This window comes from Lactuca serriola, chromosome 3 (genome assembly GCF_051521515.1).
Source record: "Lactuca serriola cultivar US96UC23 chromosome 3, Lser_US96UC23_V15, whole genome shotgun sequence".
Classification (NCBI taxonomy): domain Eukaryota; kingdom Viridiplantae; phylum Streptophyta; class Magnoliopsida; order Asterales; family Asteraceae; genus Lactuca; species Lactuca serriola.
Genome location: NC_136410.1, coordinates 61,570,100 through 61,580,523, shown reverse-complemented (window position 1 = coordinate 61,580,523; position 10,424 = coordinate 61,570,100). Strand labels below are relative to the sequence as shown.

Below are 10,424 nucleotides of genomic sequence, written 5' to 3'. Positions count from 1 at the left end.
AAGCCCTAACTTATCCCATGAGGTAAGTGTTTTTATTACTTTTTTTATTTATATATATATATATATATATATATATACACACACACACATACAAATTGATTTTATTCGTAGTAGATGTTTGCTCGTGTAAAACAACGATGATAAATAGATTTTTTGGCGAAGAGTTTCTTACGGGGAAATAATTATTAGAGTTTATTATTAGTTATTATGTAATAAAAAATTATCACGTTTTAAAATTTTTTTTATGTTTATATCTTGTATTTATATTATTGACGTAAATTAATTAATATTGATGTCTAGTTTAAGAACTGTATTTTAAATAAATTTATATACATGAATTTAATATTTTTAATTTTTTTTGCTCCATTAAATTTCTTAATTACTTTTCTTAATTCATGTTTTTAAAATTTTAGCAAGTATTAATGAATTATTTATGCATAATTGATTTGTACAAATAGTTTTATAATTTATACCACTTAAAATTTATGATATGACTAATATGCGTTATATTATAGTATTAGATAATCTTCAATTTTATCAGATGTTCCCGAAGGGACATAGGATAATGTTCAATAATATTGATCTTTCAAAATTTATAAAATTTTTAAAAATAATGATCTTTCAAAATTTTCAAAACTTTAATTAAATAGTGTTTTTTTAAAATTATATTTTTATCATAATTATATTTTAAGATTTCATTATATTATAATTTCTTATATCATAGATGATTTCTTTTATAATTATCTGTAAAACATATAACCAACTCATTGAAAAATATCTTTATTTAGTTAAGAGTTTATTATTAACATGTTTTTTGCACTACATATTTATCAATTTTACTTTGCTTGTATTTTTTTGTTTAAAAACAACAATTTTGAATGATTTAGTCTGTTCTTTTAAGTCGATCGAACATGAAAACAAATTGTAATGATTCATTTCATTATTTTGCTATATATTCTATTTATTTAGTCATTCCATTCTATCATATCAAACAGATCTTTGTATTTTTAATTTTATTTTATATAACTTAGTTTTATGTTTTCTATAACGATATTGTATTTTCTATTAAAACAATGTAGTTAAAAATATATATTTAGTTTTTTTAGAACCACTACAACAAAATGAAGCTAATGCAACCCCGCTAAAAGGTTGCATTAGGCCTTGTAAAAGTTGCATAATGCCTAAAGCAACCTTTTACAAAAGGTTGCATTAGGTAAAGTTGCATTAGATCTAAAGCAACTTTTTTCTTCGAAAATGCAACCCTTTTTGAGATAGTTGCAAATCTTTTTTAAATGCAACTTTTTTTATTGCAACGTGTGTTATGCAAAAGCAACCTTTTTACTACTCATATGCAACTTTTTTACACTTGGATGCAACTTTTTTAACTGTTTTAGTTACGAAAATGCAACTTCTTTTATTATCAAATGCAACCTTAATTATGTTTTCTAGTAAAGAATTGCAACCTTTCTATATGGCATATGCAACCTTTCTTATGTCTTTAATTGAAAAAAAATGCAACCTTGTCTATAGTCAAATGCAACTTTGTTTTTGTGATTTTTCTAATTTCAATGCGACATTTTTTTCCTAATCATATAGATGCCACATATGTTTACTACATTGCTACAAATATACATTACTACTAAAATTACACCATAAAAATAATAACATAAATATATTATATAATTTTATGGTCTCCTTTGACATATCTAAATTCAAAATGACAACCATAAAACAAAGCCAACACAAAGTTGTCAACTATAATCACAAAAAAAAATTATTAAAAACATTCTAGACATGTATTAAACATAGAAGATAAATCATATTAGCAACTATCGGCCTTCTCGAGGTTGTTGTTCCGGTAACTTTCGCATCATGGCTTCAAGGTTTTCTTGTTGTTTTTTAATATCTATTTGCATAGCTTCTAATTCGGTCTGTTTTTTTCATGGTCCTCTTGAATCTCTTTCCGTATTTCAATCAACTCATTTCTTTAAACTTCATTTGCTTTGAATGATTCCATAAGTCCCGTCGGAATCATGTATGATGCATCACCACCACCCACTTTTTTTTATCAATCTATTAGTAACGCCTCTACCATAAAGTCGACGGTATCCATCATTCTCTTTTTTCATCACAATCATATAAGGATATATGACATCACTTTCATCTTCTAGATGTCCATACTTCTTCATTTGTTCCTACAAGATTATTAAAAATGAATAGGATAATTTTACTAAAGCATCTACCATTAAAAAGTTGTTTATATTGTAAAAGAAATGGCATTTAAATGTAGAAAAGAACAATTTTTTTATTGTTTAAAAGACAAATATTTGATGCCCAAAAATCTGCTATCAAAAGACTGTTTTTATGTAAAAAAAAACTGCATTTTAACATCTAAAAAACACTGCATTTTAACATCTAAAAAAACTGCATCTTAAAACATTTTTTTCGTGTAAAAGACAACTATTTGATGTCCAAAAATCTGCTATCAAAAGAGTGTTTTTATGTAAAAAAACTGCATTTTAGCATCTAAAAAAATTGCATTTTAACATCTAAAAAACTGCATTAAAAACAGTTTTTTTATAGTGTAAAAGACAACTATTTGATGTCCAAAAATCTGCTATCAAAAGATTGTTTTTTTGTGTAAAAAAAATGTATTTTAACATCTAAGAAAACCGCATTTCAACATCTAAGAAATTGCATTTTAACATATAAAAAATTGCAATTTAATGTCTAAAAACTGCAATTTAATGTCTAAAAAGATAGTTTACTATTGAAAGGGAAAATTATTGTAAAATTGAAATACAAACTTAGAATTTTATTTGTCGTGTCATCATATGTATCGACATATACATGCCCATCTGTCCTTTTACGTGTACGTTCAAACATTTGACTTAGAGTTGGGAATTCCTTGTTTGGATCTTCATTTTTCTATACACATGATAACATAGATATCAACAAGAAAGTATCAAAGTGTGGGAAAATAAAAACACAAATCACAAGCAAAAAGAAGACATTAATTACCATTTTGTCACGAATTCTAGCAAAACTTTTTGGACCAGCCGTGTGCATATTTTTTAGAGACTTGCGTATTTCTTTTGCCCGCGAACAACGTTTCTACGCACACATTAATATATAAAATTCAACTGACCAAATACACCTAAAGACAAATCAAAGATTAACAAACACTAGTAATAAAGAAAATGTTTTTGAAATTACCGCCACATCTTTTTTATTCCATAACACTAATAATTTTGAGAACTCTTCTTGAGAAATGCATTCAGGTCGATTCTTCCATCTTGTTTTATTGTCCTTAAATTGATAAAAGTGTTTTTTCTTGAACCTACATACCTTACACAAATTTCCAATTGTCCTAAGAACCCAAGTTTTAGCATCATCGGGCACATCATATTTTCCCTTAAAAAATTAGTAATTAGTAAAAAGAAAGGAAAATAAAAGATGGAAGAATAAAGCTACCTAAAAACTTACCAAGACATACTCCCATATCTTATCTTTATGTGGAACATAGTTTATGTTTTTATCAGATAATTCCATAAAAAAACGAATGTGAATCCAATGATAACATTTAAATATGAATTATGATGCCATGTTACACAAATTCACAAACAAAAGCAACAGCAGTAGCAGGGTAAATACAATAATTCTATTGGATAAAATTGATTTTGCAATCTAACATAATAAAAACAATACAACAGTAACAAAAAGTTGAAAATGAAAAAAAAAATTTGTGGGCGTTTTTAGCAGTGACAGGGGTAATTGAGACATCATATTTGACTACAAAAACAGATTAAAAACTTTATAACTATCACAGGGGTAAAAATTTTACTTTATAATTGTTAAAAATCAAAAGTTTATAAAGTACAATGCTATATTATACATATTCTCTAACGTTGCATTGTTTAATTTCATTCATGTTTAAAAAATTCAGAAAAAAAAAGAAAGATAAAATGCAGAAGTATGACTTATTATAAGGTAGTTTTTATGAGAGGGGTAAACAGTCAAATTTGTTGCAATATGTGTATTTTATTACAACACATGCAAATATGAAAATAGTCGAATCATTTTTTTTTTGTATTGGAAGAACAGGTAAAATCTTTTGATTTGGTAATTATTGTGATTGGACAAAATTGTAATTTGTTTAAATTAATCACAAATTTGTTATCTGAAGTGTCTACCTGTGTATTTGTTTTATTATGAATAATGCCAATTCTGGATAAAGGTCATCTTGGTCATTCTATTATGATTTTTTTTATAAACTAAGTCCAGTCTAGATAACTTGTAAACCATTTTCTGTTTCATTGGGGACCTTAATGAAAATAAATTTATGTGACAAATCAAGTTGTCTAAGTAGCATGACATTTTTTGGAGCCATGAATCTATAACACTCACAACCAATATAAGCTATATTATAGACAATTATAATAAAATCCAAGTAAAAATCCACTATTTTCGTATAAAATTAGCTGTCAAGGCGGTTATAACAGTCTTTGTTTATACACCTAATTAAGGCATAGTAAAAACAATGAGAGTGGTGTTTTAGGAAACGAGTGTGTTTTAGGAACCCATAGAAATACAACTGGACCATTTCTGTAAAAAAAATTGTCTGTATAGGTACTACAATTGGACCGTTCCTTTTTATTTATTTATTTATTTATTGTACACGCCTTGTATCTATGTCCATGTAGCAAAGGGCAAAGTTATAACATCTTACTTATAAACATTACAGACAAAACACACACAACATATTTATATTTAAATATAAACCTTGCTGTAAATTTGGTCCATGTGTTTGTTTATTTTCTTTGGTTTATGTGAAAACTGAAATATTTTTTCATATTGGCCCTTATTTAGAGATTCCATAGAATGTAAATGGCCAAAATAGAAACAATCAACAGTTTTAGTCTTATAAGCCATGTACTATATATATATATATATATATATATATATATATATATATATATATATATATATATATATGTTTCCAATAAAACCCAGTTTCTTTTAAAAGCTCGGAATCATCAATATTGCAAATTAACATGCAACAACGGAGCAATAGAAGTTCATAATCTGTCACATTTTTAACACCTGTCCCATTTTTCCATTATACTTTCAATTTTCTGAAAGTATAATGTTGTTTTTTGCTTTGTTATAAAGTTATATTATAAGTTTCGTTTTTTCTTTTCTTCTAGAAAAGAGGTACAAATTCAGGGGCAAATCAGTAAGACACAGAAAAAGTGTATACATTCTTATGAAAAAATAGTTAAAAGTAAAAAATTTATAAAATACAATGCATATAATGCAGAAAAAAATGTTAATACGGCAAAAATGTGGCTTATTATAAAAAAATTATGTAGGGGCAAAATAGTCAAAAATTTGACTGTTACAAACATGTCCGTGAGCATATTTTGGGTTTAAGAGGTTGAAAATAAAATAAATGTGTTGGACTTATAATATGCTAGTCATAATTGAATAATACTCAAATCTGTCGTTATATTTCCATATTGAAGATGCTTCCTTTTCGCAACATCTCCCAGTCTATTGGAAACTATTTTTTTAATTGATTAAGGATGTTTAGGAGTTTGATTCCAAGGTAAAAATTACTCATACTTTTCTGTAATATATAATATAATATTATATAAAAATTATATTTCTAACTTTTTGATTACTTCTCATGTTATCTGTTGTTTCTCATTTTAGGTTCAACCGTTAAACACAATCTTTGTGTTAATTGCCTATGTTGGTGATATCATTCCATATGCTCTTGATTTGGTTCAATTTTTTCAGAAGATATTTACTCCAAATACTACATGATCAACTTATAAGTTTATTCTTATTTTTCTAACCGAAAAACTCTCCCTTTTTATGTCTTTGGGAGGAATCTTTTGCTGAAAGCCTTCTACAGATACAAATTCTAACTGAACTCAAGAACTTCATAGTTGCACTTGGGTATAAGTCCCATATATGCTATAATGTTCTACTCCCTGTTTTAGTATTATGGTGTTTGGTATTGATTTATGGAGGGGCTGTTTAGTACTTATAACTTGAAAGCAGGGATTATTTTTACGAATTTGTGTAGGGGTTGTTTGGTATTTTCTATTATAAATCAAGGTAAATAAATATCATATGTTATGTATGTACCTTTCTTTCAAATATGTTCATGTTTAACATGTATATGCATGGTAAATCATTAAACAAACAACTTTGAATCAATTAGCTATGCTCTGAAGCAAAAATCTACTGAGTTATATCAAGTAGAAGAGTAATTTGAGAAAAAAAGGTACAGGGTCATACCTGGTTTGGGTAGACAGACTTAAGCAAGAAGCTTTGATGAAATTGACAATTAGATGAGGGTATTCCGCCTCCTGGCACTTGTGGAAGATTAACCGAGAGTAGAGAAAATATTTAGCAAGTCAAATCGGAGAGACGAAATAGCTTGGAATCGATTAGGTTAAATGAAGTTTCAGTTAGCTATTATCGCTTGCCTTGAATAGAAAAGGTACGAAGATAACTAAGCCTTGGAGCCTTCAATAGTGTTAATCGAAACTTTGGAAACGAGATGAACAGTGCCAATGAATGGCACTGTGAGTCTGCTACCTTCAATGGGTGTGATTGCCTGATTCCCGACTTAGGGTTAAGAGGAGTATGACGTCGATTGAAAGATCAGATGTAATTGGGTATAGCGTGCTTTTAGTTGAAAAGTCAAATATTGGAAATTATATTGTATGATTTAGTTACAGGGAAATAAAAAAAAAATTAGCGGGAATTGAAATAAAAGGTTATTTATTGAGAGGGAAAATGAAATTAGATAAGATATGTAAATCAATTTTTTTGAAAATAAATGTACGAAAAATATATTTAAAGAAAATTTGAAGTTTATTTGATAATAATAATTAATATCTTGGATATTATCCTTAAATTATATATAGAAGTGTTTTAATTAAATTTTGTTTATTTTATTTTATAATTTAGATTTCAAAATTATAAAACATGGACCTTTACCCTAAAAATTGCATTAATGTTTTAACAATACAACCTTTGTAATAAAAGTTGCAATTTTTAACAAAATTTGCAACCTTTTAGAAAAAAGTTACAATGTTAAATATAATTTGCAACTTTTTTTAAAAAAAGTTACAATTTTTAATATAACTTGCAACTTTTATAAAAAAGGTTGCAGTAAATCTTTTAATGCAACCTTTTTGTTGGACAGGATCTTATTTATAATCAAATGCAACTATTGTTAAAAGGTTGCATCTAAAAGGTTGCATTAGACTCATTTTGTAGTTAACAAAGAATATATTCTTTATGATGATTAGCAAGTACCTAGCGACACGGGTGGACAAACTTAGTGTCCAGGGATGTCACGGATGAATACTCGATTTCATCCTAATAGTTTATAAATTTGTAAATTCGTTACAAATTACTACTACAAAAAGACACAAAGGACCCGCTGTATAGGTCCCTTTTTTGAAAAAACCGGGTTATATTACGCAAAAACTGGGTTTTATAAAGGGGAGTGCAATGTTACCCGGTTTTAAGGGAATAAACGGGTTATATGCTAGAATTAAAAAACCCGCATTCTATTGACATAGCCGGTTTCTTTAGCAACATATCTATATAACCCGGTTTTTCTAATGCAACCGTATTCTATGAGTATAATGAGCGATTTATAAATTATAAAACATTAACACCATTTTTTTATCGGCATGTTTATTTCCAAATCCATCAAAACTCACATTCTTGCTTGTTCAACAAACTCTTTAATTATTTAATTTTTCAAGGATATCTAAAACTTCCATCGTATGTTATTTACAATAAAACAACTAAATATAAATTCAATTGACATTCACAATTGTTAAATGCCATTTGACGTAAACAATTAACATTTTGAGCACCATAAAGCTATTTTCAAGTTCCAACAACACCTGTTGCCTCGTTCCCATAAACTGATAAACAACAAAAATTTGAAGATCCAAACCAAATGTTTTCAATTCCAATCAGGTTTATAACTGCGTCAAGTATTATAAAGAAGCACGAAAAATAAAGAAAAATTAATGTTAACCTTGAACAAATATTTCAAGAAATTGGAGGGAGATTTGAAGGGGGAAATAATTGGTGCAAAGAAATTGGAGGGAAATTTGAGGAAAACAATTTAAATAGTGCAATAACTTGGAGGGAGATTTGAGAGGGAAATTAGATGGTAAAACTGTTAGAAGGAAAAATAAGAGTAAAAATAAGTTAATTTGATTTTCGTTCTTCTAGTTTTAGGTTTCCTTAATTTATGTTTTAAGTTTTGATTTTTGTCATTCTTTTATTAAAAAAATGATCTTTAAAACTTTGAGTGAATATTACGCGTGTGTATATATATATATATATATATATATATATATATATATATATATATATATATATATATATATATATATATATATATATATATATATATATATATATATATATATATATATATATATATATATATATATATATATTACTATCTTATAAAACAAATATCACTATTTCTAAAAATAGATTGAATAAAATAATAATATTTTTTTAAAACGTCCAAATCATTAAGCTAATTGTACAACTAATCACTAATAAAATAATATTAAAATTTAAACAAACTCCTATAAATCTTCTCTTCCAAGGTTTTGACCAGATCTTTTTTCATCCAAATAAATACTCAACACCCTATAATTTGGTCATTTCATGAATTTTCTTTATTTTTAATATGACATGTTTTCTAAAACAAACTAATGATTGAATTGAAAATATTCATTCTCCATCGAAAACAAATTAATTGTCGAAACAAACTATTTGTCGCCCGCCGCTTTACGCGGGTAACGGCTAGTATATATATATATATATATATATATATATATATATATATATATATATATATATATATATATATATATAGAGAGAGAGAGAGAGAGAGAGAGAGAGAGAGAGGGATAAATCTTTAAATTTTTGGATGATAATGCTTTAAATTCGTTAGTTTTCCTGGATAACACATTGACTTTTTTTTTAAATAATTTTGCAATATTCCTCAACTCCAAAAACTTAATACGTGGGGCATTTTATGTCTTTTTTGCTTTGTTTAATTTGGTTCACGACTAGGCAAACTCAGTGGATTCAGGAACTTGTGTCATGAAATGTTCGATAGATTAAATTGATTGGTTAATTTAACAGCTGATGGAATTTTTTTTTAAGTTTTAGGTCAGGATGCCACAGGCTCTGAACGAAAAACACCACCTCCATGTCATGTGTGCTACATAGTCACACACACTTGCATTTTGTTGATTTAATCAGGTTTTCAACAATCAAGTTTTCAAGGTAATAACAAGATTGGCTTTTATTTGGACTTGATTGAAGCAAATGCCCAAATGAACCAGTCTAACGAAAAAAATTGAAGATGCAGAGAAAAAACTATATCATGATATGTAATGGTTAATGGTGAGACTTCCTACAAGGTATGGCATGCTCATTTTTTTATTTAAAAGAAAGATGGTGTAAGATGAAATTGAGAATTAAATGTTGTGGTGGGAGTTTCGTTGAAACATAAATCATATTGGATGACTGAGTTTTTATTGAATAAAGGGAAGTTTTTTCAATATTCATTTTTATTTTAGGATGATGGTTCAAATTAACAATGAACTTTGAACAATCTTCCCGATAGAGCAAATAAACCACACAGAAGCTTCACAAGAGCGCATGCTCTTGTGAAGCTTCTGTGTGGTTTATTTGCTCTATCGGGAAGATTGTTCAAAGTTCATTGTTAATTTTGGTTTATGGTTCAAACTTCATTGTTAGGTTAAGACGATTTTGTGGGGTTTTTTTATTATCTATTTTTGAAGTTGTTATAGAGAAATGAGATATGTATCGTACGGAATATCGATCACATTTTGGTTTAACATTCTTATTGAAAAGTGTTTTTTTTTTTTTTTGGTTTAATGTTTTTTTCAACATACTTTTTAGATATTCATTAGGTTTATGTTTAAAAACATGTCTAACTTGTGTGAAAGATGTTTTTTCGATCAAAGAAGTTATTTTGTGTATTTTTTTTTTAAATAAAAAAGTTGTTGACCATAACTTTTTACATGCAATTAGTCTTGAAAATATCAAATAATTGTAACATTTAAATTCAATTTCCTTTATATGTTAAAGATTTTTTTAAACAAAATTAAACGATAATATGAACTATTTGTAAGAGATGTGCCAAATTGATTCTTTTACCCAGAAGTAAATACACATGTTATAGTTATAACATTTAAAAGGTTTTATGGTTAAATGATGGTATATATATATATATATATATATATATATATATATATATATATATATATATATATATATATATATATATATATATATATATATATATATATATAAGTATAAACTACTAG

At 26.8% G+C, this 10,424-nt stretch overlaps 1 long non-coding RNA gene across 3 annotated transcripts; it reads right to left on the bottom strand.

Moving 5' to 3' along the window:
- Positions 1-1,682: 1,682 nt before the first annotated feature.
- On the bottom strand, positions 1,683-6,645 carry LOC145092429 (uncharacterized). 3 transcript variants are annotated; one of them, XR_013702545.1, is made up of 4 exons: positions 6,310-6,645; positions 3,022-3,114; positions 2,808-2,928; positions 1,683-2,195 (listed from the first exon to the last, which is right to left on the bottom strand). It is a non-coding gene; the product is annotated as an uncharacterized LOC145092429 (long non-coding RNA). The 3 variants fall into 3 exon arrangements; XR_013702544.1 differs by lacking the exon at positions 6,310-6,645 and adding an exon at positions 3,217-4,913; XR_013702543.1 differs by lacking the exon at positions 6,310-6,645 and having other exon boundaries at positions 3,022-4,913.
- Positions 6,646-10,424: the final 3,779 nt, after the last annotated feature.